Genomic DNA, 12,198 nt, shown 5'->3' on the forward strand with positions numbered 1-12,198 from the left:
TACTACAAAACAAAATCACAAGAGGTTGAAATAGAGCTAAACCAGAAGAAGAGAGAAGCAGGAAGGAAAGGCTAGCAAATTTGTTGAGAAGGTCTCACAAGACATTAAAGCATTAATTGATGTTGTCCCAGAGAAAGGCAGGAAGAGGAAAAATCCAGAAGTACACATTGAGCCTGTTACAATAGAGTTTGAATCTGAGGATGACACACCCTTGGCATTCAAGAAGGTTTTAAGGAAGAAAATAGAGGAAATAAAGGTAGAGGCTAAAAAGCAACCAGTTAGGAAGGTTGCATTCAAAATACTGGCATAGAAGCAACCACCAAAATTAACCACTTCAGTTGCATCTGATACTGCAAAGAGGAAGAAGAAGAAGAATGACACTGATACAACTATTCAATTTAGTAATGTTCCACCTAAAACTTGTGCAGAATTAGTAGATGAAATCACTAAGGGTGGCATGTTAAAGAATGTACAGTTTTATTATGAACACTTAGAGGATGATGAACAAAGATAGGTAGAGGAAGCAATATTATTATATTTGGATATTTATAAGTAAGCCTTAATAGAAATTAAAAACCAAATATCGATAGAACTATATAATATGTTAGATGCTAGAAGACTATTAGCAATGCAAGAAGACAAGCACATTAAAATTCAAGAGTTGTTATTTGTTTGTGTTACTATTTCTCTAGAGGAAATGGAAAGGACACTTGAGGTGGTAGATAGAAAATTCTTTAATAAAAAACATAGAATAACTAGTCTGATGCTAGGAAGGGTAAATGAAATAATAAAGGATACTCAAAAGGTATGGGTTAAGTTCTTTGGAGAGAACAAAGGATTATTTACTTCACTAGAATCAAAGACAAACAGTGTAGACACCCGGTTGAAGGGAAAGGAAAGGGGATTATGGGTACTTCACCCTCAGTTCTGAAAAACATTAAGATAGTGGACATCAAACCCCTAGTAGATACAAATGTTGAGATACCAACTAATACAGAGAGTGAAAAGGTTGATGATGTACATGATACTAATATTAAGGATAACAGTCCTCCAGATACAAATGTACAGGTTGAGGTTACAATTCCTACAAAGGAACCAGCAGCTACAGAGACTGCACCAAGTGGCAAAGCCACAGGTGCAAGTGAGGAAGCTATAAAGGAAAAATCATCAGAGGAGAAGAAAGGGGAAACCGACAAAGAACCGGTAGTTGGTCCATCATTGTTGCCAATTGACACCTTATAGGTTGAAAAGAGAAACATAACCGAGATGAGTCCTACTGAACTCATGATGATGGTTGCATAGAAATTAATGGAGGGATCTACAGATAAAGGGATTATTGATCAGTCAATCACTGTTTTACATAGACTAGTCCCAGAGTGCAAGATTGACAATGAAGCGAGCCCATCCAGCAAGCTTAAGACAATTACTAAGCACATTTCAAAGGATTTTCAATCCTTACAACAAATTTCAAATCGGCAAGCACTGGAGAGGTTCACTCAGGCTAAAAGAGTTGCATTTCATCAGGTGATTGAATCTGAGAAGAAGAAGATTGATGAAAAGTTGAAACTGATAGATAATTCTTTGAAGCAGTATACAAATATTTATAGGGTATGTCACAACACAAACATACACACAGTTAATGTGGATAAGAAGATAAAAGAATTTTAGGAGAAAATTGCAAATATAGCTAATTCTTTTGATGGTCAAATTTTGATTTTGGAAGCCCAAATTTTTGTTCTTGAGAAGGAAAAAGACAAAATTATAAGAAGAGCTAGAAGTCTGAGAGGCTTGGTGAGTCCTCGATTGGATTCACTCAGTGTACATAAGAAACAATGTATGGATATGGTTGGAAAGCCCACACTGACAGAGGTAAATGAGAAAGGGTCATTTGCACATATATTAAATGGACTTGTATCTATTTCTGGCACTTTCAAAACTAATTGGGATACTTATGTTGAGCTATTGGAAAAGGCTTATCTAGAAATTTTGAAATTTGTTAAGCTTCGGTAAGATATTTTTGGGATATTCATTGTGATAACTCAATGATGAACCACTAGTACCAAACTGGTACTGAGAGGGGGGAGGGGGTAAATCAGTACAAACACAAATATTAGTCCAAAACCGATTTGACAGCAAATACTCCAAATGACTGATAAGCAAGGATACCAGCAAAATAGAGTGCAACCGGTAACATCCAGTATAGCTCAATCAGTCATGAACCGGTCACTCAATAAGCTTTCCTCTTAGCTCAATACCACAATATCATTATATTCTCATGCATAAACAAGAAAACTTAACCATCAGATCTTCACAACAGTGAGTTCAATATGTTTTATAGACAGGCATAAAGAATAGAACCTTCATGTGCTTAACAGATAAAACAAAGCATCACAAGACAAAAGCATTTCACATGACACACAATTTCTTTTCACGTGGAAACCCAATTGGGAAAAACCGCGGTGGAGATGAATACCCACAAGATGCTTTTTGAACTCTTTAGAAGTCCTCTCTGTTAGGAGCCTTATCTAGTTAAGGAACAATAGGTTCTGGTAGGAACCGATCCTGTTAAGGATCACCCAGTTAAGGATTAAAGCCAGTAGGGTCACCTTGTTAGCGGATTTTAAGAACTCAATAGCTAAAAGGATCTCCTAAGCTTCTCTAGCTTCTTAGAACTCATTAGCCTCGAGTTACCCGGTTAAGGGATTTGAAACAAGCCGGTTAAGACCACCCGATTTAAGGGATTTTGAATCAAGCCAGTTAAGGCTACCCTGTTAGGGGATTTTACAACTGTTGAAGTGGTTAGAGATCAACAGGTATTACAATGACTTGTTAACAACACTTAATGCTAATGCAGATCCATTTAGGCTCCTCTTTTCCTTCTGCACATTCACTTTGCAGGTATCTCTTCTCTCCTTTGGTCTAGAAAGAATCATGTATCACTCTCCTTAGATACACATTCACAACTTTTGCCAACAACCTCAGACAGAAACCCAACATTGACCTTATAGGAAACATATAGGTCGGTAGCAAAAACCCTAAACCCTAAACCTGTCATGTTGAGAAATTCAAAACGGTTCGATCCTAATCATTGAATCATACTGCATTAAATGCACCAGTCTTGAATCGATCTCAAGACATTCTCCATCATCTATTATCCATCATTTTCATGGCGGCTGATAACCCATCACGTGTTATCACTATTTGACAAACTTTGCACATTCCCAAGGTAGATAGGAATAGTCATCTTCATGCAAGATCCTTCATGCGCATAGAGCTTACGTGGCAACATGATCTATCCTCCATCATATTGCTAACTCATCACACAAGGATCACCGATTGAGTCACACAGACTTGAGGTACTCCAACCGGAAACCTCAAAGTGGAAGCTGCCTACCAACCGGTAGTCATACAGTGCTTCCATGTGCCGGTTCCCATAACTACATGCCGGTTCATCTTTGAACAAATATGCCGCTTCACTTTGGCATATAAACTAGTTCACACATATGCCGGTTCCTCTCTCTTTACTTATCACATGTGCTGGTTCACACTATGTCTCATATTGACATCAATGACAACATACAATATCATTATGTCTTCATGTTGGTTCACATAATGCCAACAATCTCCCCCTTTGGAATTGATGGCAATATACAAAAGATATCTTCTCTTCTTCACATCTTCTCCCCATTTGCTGCAGATATCTTTTCATTTCACTCCTTCTCCCCCTTTGACAACAATGCCAAAGTGGAGGTACAAACATTACTGTTTCATCATGCTCCTCCCCCTGAGAAGTAGCATCCATAAACACACCAATCAACAAAAGATTTTTCTTTTCAGTACCTAACTGATGTGGAACAATCAGTTTTAGTTCACCCCCTGAAGGGGCAATACCCCTAATTTACCTCTCAAATTCACAAATGTTGTCTTTGGGAGAGGCTTGTGAATATGTCTACTAACTGCTCCTTACTGGACACATGCTCTAGTGCAATCTCTTTATTTTGAACCTTTTCCCTCAAGAAATGATACTTAAGCTCAAAATGCTTGGTTCTAGAATGTAAAACCAGATTCTTTGATATATTGATAGAACTTGTGTTATCACAGAATATACTTACCGGTTCAGATATAGGGATCTTGAAGCCTTCCAGTACATGCTTCATCCAAATTGTTTGAGTGCAGTTCATGAAAGCTTCAACATACTCCGCTTTTTCTATAGACTGAGAGATACAACTCTTCTTTTTACTCATCCATGAGACCATTCTACCACCGAGAAAGAATGCACCACCGGTTGTTCTCTTCTGGTCATCCACATTACTCGCCCAATTAGCATCTGTGAATACTTTCAAATTGAAATTATTATTGTATGGGTACCACAATCCATAGTCAATTGTTCCCTTCAGATACCTAAGATTCCGCTTGACTGCACTCAAGTGAGATTCTCTTGGACTCTTCTAGAACCTTGCAGTGATGCCAACTACATGTGCAATATCCGGTCTGCTATGCACTACATAATGCAACTTACCAATCATTGACCGATATTCCTTCTCATCAACCAGTGCGGAATCATCCTCCTTTGTCAATTTGCAACCGGTCACCATTGGTGTACCAATTGGTTTGCTATCTTCCATGCCAAAAGTCTTCAACACCTCTTTGACATATTTGGACTAAGTGATGAAGATTCCATCTTTCATCTACTGAATCTGCCATCTAATGAAGAACTTAATCTCCCCTATGAGTGACATCTCAAACTCTTTCTTCATCTCATCAGCAAACTCATGACTCATCTTGTCATCTCCACCAAAGATGATGCCATCAACAAAAACTTCACATATCAGAATCTGATCTCCTTCAGACTTCAAGTAGGTATTGCTATCTTCACTTGTTCTCTCAAATCCAATCTTCACAAGATGGGAATGTAGGTGCTCATACCATGCCCTAGGTGCTTGCTTTAGACCATATAATGCTTTATGTAGCCTACATACCATGTCATTGTCTTCAGATAGGGTAAACCCATCTGGTTGCTCAATATACACCTCCTCTTCAAGTACACCATTTAGGAATGCAGATTTTACATCCATTTGATATACCTTGAACCTCTTAAAAGTTTCATATACAAGAAGCATACGAACTCCTTCCAATATGGCCATAGGAGTAAAGGTTTCCCCATAGTCTTCACCTTCTTCTTGAGCATATCCTTTGCATACCAGTCTGGCTTTATTCCTAATCATTGTGCCATCCTCATTCAACTTATTTCTGAACACCCATTTGGTGCCAATGACATTTTTATGCTCTTCTTTGGGTACCAAGGACCATGTACCATTTTTCTCTATCTGGTCAAGTTCTTCTTCCATTGCCTTGATCCAGCCTTCATCTTTATGAGCCTCTTTGAATGACTTAGGCTCAAATTCAGAGATCATACATGAGTTTTCTCTGATCTTTCTTCTAGTAAGGATTCCTGCATCCTTATCACCTATGATCTGCTTGGGATCATGATTCAACTTGACATACCGAGGAATGGTCTTAACTGGTTCTACTTTCTTTTCTTCTTCATCATCATCTTCATCAGTATCAGCATTCACTAGTTCAGGAACACTGTTATTGGTATTAGGTTGATTGACAACTGGTTCCCAGAAGGTTGCAACCGATTCATTTACAACTTGCTCACTACTAGTTTTCTCAGTCTCCTTAGAGGATTCATCAACTCTTACATTGATGCTTTCCATAATTTTCTGAGTCCTATTGTTGTAGCACTTGAAAGCTTTACTCTTGGTGGAATATCCTAGAAATATTCCTTCATCACATTTAGCTTCAAATTTGCCCTAATGTTCACTCCTCTTGATGTAACATTTGCTACCAAATGCCTTAAAGTAGTTAACCACAGGTGTCTTACTGGTCCAATACTCATAAGGAGTTTTGTCCTTACCCTTTTTCATCAGTACCTGGTTCATAGTGTAGACTGCTGTGCTCATCGCTTCTCTCCAAAAGGTGTGAGAAACCTTTCCTTGGATCAACATGGTTCTAGTTGCTTCAACCATAGTCTGGTTAATCCTCTCTACTAGGCCATTTTGCTATGGAGTCCGAGGGGGAGACAGCTGTCTCTTGATGCCAAATTCTTCACAATACTTGTTGAATTCACTTGAAGTGAATTCCCCTCCTTGATCAGTTCTGAGACATTTGATCCTTTTACCGCTTTCCTTCTCCACTAATGCTCTGAAATCTTTGAATTTCCCAAAAGCTTCAGACTTGTCTTTCAATAATGTGACCCACATCATTCTTGAGCAGTCATCAGTGAGAATCATGAAGTACCTATCACCCTACACACTTCTAGTTTTCATTGGACCACATAAATCAATATGCACAAGATCAAGCAAGTTGTCAGCAGTGAAAGATTTACCTTTAAAGGTTGAGGAAGACATTTTCCCCAATTGACATTCTCTACACAGGGTATTATCCAATTTTCTCAACATCGGCAACCCTCTAACTACCTTGATCTTACTAGCCTTCACAATATTGTCAAAGTTCACATGGCAGAATCTCCTATGCCATATCCAGCTATCATCAATCTTAGCCATAAGATATGTACTTATATTTGCATTCAAATGAAATAGGTTACCTTTAGTCTGCATGTCGGTGGCTACCAATTTACCATCTTTAGCTTTGATTCTGCAAATTCCATTCTTCAATTGCAGAGTGAGACCACTGACATTTAGCTAGGCAACACTTAGAAGGTTGTGTCTGAGACCATCAACCCAGTACACATTGTCAGCACTACTATTTCCATTCAAAGAGATGGACCCTCTGCCTTTGACCATGCAAGGTGCATCATTGCCAAAGTGAACCACACCACCATCATACTCCTCTAAGGATATAAACTTGCTCTGGTCACCAGTCATATGGTGAGAACAGCCACTATCAATGATCCACTCATTGGAATCATCAAACTGGGAGACAAGAGCCTTCTTGTCTGCCACATCTTCCTTTACAACAACAAACACAATGTCTTCATTCTCTTCATCTTCTAATTCCTCATTTGTGACACCTTCATCAACTGCCACAAAACAATTTCTCCGGTTTCCTCCTTTGAATTTCTTGAACCTTTCTGATTTATCCTTGTTATCCCTATTAGGACAACTCATAGCAATATGTCCTATCCGGTTACAGGAGAAACATTTCAAAGGAAGCTTACCTTTATATTTACCGGTTCCTTTTGGAAATCTCCTGGCAAGAAGAGCTTCAAATTCCATCAAAAACTCTTCATCCTTCATTTCTCTATTCTTATTAGGTTCCCCACTAGTGCTATTCTCTTTTCCTTTTTTGGATGGTATAGTAGAAGCTTTAAAAGCTGATTCTATCTTTTGAACACGACCATCAAAACTGTTTAGCTCATAGGCTGTCAACTTGGCTATGATGGAGTCCAAGGATGCCTTAGACTTGTCTATTGATCTCAGCTCCTGAATAGTAGCAACCCTTATTGCATAGACCGACAACAGGGATCTCAGGACTTTACTTACCATAGTGGAATCTTCTATTTTGCCACCTGCACTCTTTATTTCTCCAACAACTATTTTGATTCTTATTCCATACTACTGAATGGTCTCTCCTTCAACCATTCGCATGTCTTCAAACTTTCCTCTCAAGCTCTCTTCCTTGGCCTATTTTACATGCTCATCACCACCATAGATATTTTCAAGAGCATCCCATACCTCTTTGGGATTTGCCTTGTCCTGAACATCAATAAATTCAATGTCAAATAGGCTACTGATGAGGGCTTCCATGACTTGCCCATTTTCTTGTATCTCTCTCTTTTGGTCATCGGTGAGAGTACCGGTAGGAACAACATATACATTTTCAACATAACTCCAGTGTTGAACACCCATACTTTTGATGAATATCTTCATCCCGTCTTTCCATATACCAAAATTTTCCCTGTTAAACTTTGGACCTTCCCTCTTCATCATTTGACTAGGATCTTTTCCTCAAGCAGTTAAGCTTACAACACAGAGGACCTAGAGAGCTCTGATACCAATTGATAACTCAATGATGAACCACTAGTACCAAACCGGTACTGAGAGGGGGGGTGAATCAGTACAAACACAAATATCAATCCAAAACCGGTTTGACAACAAATACTCCAAATGACTGATAAACAGGGATACCGGTAAAATAGAGTGCAATCGGTAACATCCAGTATAGCTCAATCAGTCATGAACAGGTCACTCAATAAGATTTTCTCTTAGCTCAATACCACAATATAATTATATTCTCATGCATAAACAAGAAAACTTAACCATCAAATCTTCACAACAGTGAGTTCAATATGTTTTATAAACAGGCATAAAACATAGAACCTTCATGTGCTTAACAGATAAAACAAAGCATCACAAGACAAAAGCATATCACATGACACACAAATTTTTTTCACGTGGAAACCCAATTGGGAAAAACCACAGTGGGGATGAATACCCACAAGCTGCTTTTTGAACTCTTTTGAAGTCCACTCTGTTAGGAGCCTTATCCGGTTAAGGACATTACAATAGCTTCTGGTAGGAACTGATCCTGTTAAGGATCACCCAGTTAAGGGATACCCGGTTAAGGGTTAAACCCAGTAGGGTCACCTTGTTAGAGGATTTTAAGAACTCAATAGCTAAAAGGATCTCCTAAGCTTCTCTAGCTTCTCAGAACTCATTAGCCTCGAGTTACCCGGTTAAGGGATTTGAAACAAGCCGGTTAAGACCACCCGATTTAAGGGATTTTGAATCAAGCTAGTTAAGGCTACCTTGATAGGGGATTTTACAACTGTTGAAGTGGTTAGAGATCAACAGGTATTACAATGATTTGTTAACAACACTTAATGCTAATGCAAATCCATTTAGGCTCCTCTTTTCCTTCTGCACATTCACTTTGTAGGTATCTCTTCTCTCCTTTGGTCTGGAAAGAATCACGTATCACTCTCCTTGGATACACATTCACAACTTTTGCCAGCAACCTCAAACAGAAACCCAACATCGACCTTATAGGAAACATACAAGTTGGTAGCAAAAATCCTAAACCCTAAACCTATCATGTTGAGCAATTCAAAATGGTTCGATCTTGACCGTTGAATCATACTGCATTAAATGCACCAGTCTTGAATCGATCTCAAGACATTCTCCATCATCCATTATCCACCATTTTCATGGCAGCTGATAACCCATCACGCGTTATCACCATTTGACAGACTTCGCACATTCTCAAGGTAGATAGGAATAGTCATCTTCATGCAAGATCCTTCACGCGCACAGAGCTTATGTGGCAACACGATCTATCCTCCATCATACTGCTATCTCATCACACAAGGATCACCGATTGAGTCACATAGACTTGAGGTACTCCAACCGGAAACCCCGAAGTGGAAGCTGCCTACCAACCGGTAGTCATACAGTGCTTCCATGTGCCGGTTGCCATAGCTACATGTTGGTTCATCTTTGAACAAATATGTCGCTTCACTTTGGCATATAAACCGGTTCACACATATGTTGGTTCCTCTCTCTTTACTTATCACATGTACCGGTTCACACTATGTCTCATATTGACATCAATGACAACATACAATATCATTATGACTTCATGCCAGTTCACATAATGCCAACACATTGTATAGTTGTTTTTGGATCTTTGACATTCTTTCTAGAATTTTTTATGGCATTGATGTCAAAGAGAGAGTGATATAGATGTGAAAAAGAATAGAAGGATTTGTATACATTATGGGGAGATATGGAGATATGGGAGTATGGAGTTTTTTTCATTAATGAATATTTAGCTCAGGGGGAGCAGGAAGGATGAAACTGACAGATGAAACGTTGACCATTTTTCACATTAGTGTTTCCATCAATGCCGAAGGGGGAGATTGTTGGCAATTGACACTTAATTGGTTGGTTTCACTCTGTTGTCATTAATGGCAACATGGTATTGTGTTTCGGCTTCATGTTTTCATTCAATTATGTACCGACAAGAACTTCACAGACACTACACTAACACCGACACCGACACTAGTAGGACATAAGGATTTCTTTGGTTATCAGCAATGCAGGCCGACATGGTTTAGAAAATGGTTGTCAGTATTGGAGGCCGATATCACTTGGATCCAGTATCGGCTATTGTTTTTGATATTCATGCATTTATGTTATCTAGCTGACATGTAATTTGATATTCTAATTATCTTTGTAAGCCGACATAAAGCATGATAAGTTGTATAGGGTAGATAGGTTAGTTGGATTAGATCATTTTTATATTGACATGGATATAGATATGGTGATGAATATGTGAATGTGATATAATGTGAAATATATCAGAGAGATTATGTATGTGAGGATATTTATGTAAGGGTTATTCCGATAATGGGTTTAGGGTTTTAGATCGGAACAAACATAGCTTAAACCTGAACTGTATTCTAGCATAGAAGATGCTATCTTAGCAGTTCAAATCTTCTCTAGATTGTAGTCTAGGTTTATATGTAGTTAGTGAGGCTCCATTTGTGATTGAGCAGTGTGCTCTAGTGTCATGCCCAAACTTTTGGGCACGAATGGAATAATCTTTTTTTTAAAAACATAACCTAATGAAGCTAAGTTTATTAAAATAACATAGTATCAAGTCTTGTCTTCACTACGTTTGAATTCTTCTTTCACTAAAGTTAATTTAAACAACTATATTAAGTAAGTGGGATAATCTAAATTACATGCAGAAAATTAACTCTCCAAAGAATTTATTATTATCTCATCAATTAATAAATAATAAATTCATTTAAGCAAAAAATCCCCTAAATTAATTGACAAGAGATATTATTACTCTAAATTAATCTTTTTAATTATTGTAGGGATTAATTAAATTAACTCTAGCAATTGGATTTTTAAATCTCATGATTTATTTTAACAATAATTATAATATGTCAAAAATTCGACTAAGGGCCAAATAATTCCATAATCAAAATTGTCCTATAAAGTTTAATCTCAAAAACCTATATCTAGGTGGACTAAAATTAATCCCCTATGGCTAAAAATCATACAAAAGAAATCGTTATAATTCCCTAAAATATAAAGCTCCAAAAGAATTAAAATTTAAAACATCATATTTAAATGTTTATATAAACGTATATAAAATATGAATGTATAAATAAAATAATTAAACTATAATTAGATTTATACATTCATATATTCAACTATATATATTTTTCTCTAAAGTTCTTAAATTTAAAAATAACCATGAACCCTAAAATTTTAATGTTATAAATAAAAGAAATTATACTAACATTTTCTTTTATTTCTTTTATATCTCCCAAAATACCCTAACCCAAGCCGGGTTAGGGTTTTATGTTTAATGCAGGGAGGTGGAGGGCCGAAAGCATGGCGAATCCAAGAGAGGGCAGCATGGGGGGGTTTTGTTGCAGGTAGCAGTGGTGGGGTGGAGGTTATACACAGGGGTTCATGGGGGGGGGCTCCCCGCAGGGACAACCACAGTCGTGCCTGCGGGTCATGACCCAATGAGGCAGCCTTGGCCGCCACTGTGAGATGCAGCCCATAGCTCAGCTGCACCGTCACTGTGGGGCGCCGCCCACAGGGGGGGCTGAAGCCTCCCCGACTGTGGGTTGCGGCCGCCACTAGGGGTCACCACCCACAGCATGGGGGGGCAAGGCTCCCCCATTTTGCTTTTTTTTTTTTTAAATAAATTAAATCTCCTTTTTTGTTTGCTTATATATATATATATATATATATATATATATATATATATATATACTTATATATATATATATATATATATATATATACTTATATATATATATATATATATATACACTTAAGCAATCTGTATTTTTCTTTTTTTCTTAACCTTTTTAAATCATGTAAAAATTTATAAAATATTGACAGCATGGTAATAGGGGTAAAATTTCTTTTATCTACTTTAAACAAGCTGTTTATAATTTTTTATTTTTAAATCTCTTAAAGAAGGTTTTCAAAACTAACAGATTTAAATAAAGTATTTCTTTTTTTATTGACAATCCAGATGCTAACTTTAGAGATAGACTGCTAATTTTAGATTTACTTTCTACGATAAATAAAAGGGAAAATGACAGAATTTAATAAACTATATTCAACAACTATATTAATCTAGAATCATTTAAATTAATCTTAGAGATAGACATGTTAAATCTATTAAACCATGATTTGT

The sequence above is a fragment of the Cryptomeria japonica genome, chromosome 8 (genome assembly GCF_030272615.1).
Source record: "Cryptomeria japonica chromosome 8, Sugi_1.0, whole genome shotgun sequence".
Taxonomy (NCBI): Eukaryota; Viridiplantae; Streptophyta; class Pinopsida; order Cupressales; family Cupressaceae; genus Cryptomeria; species Cryptomeria japonica.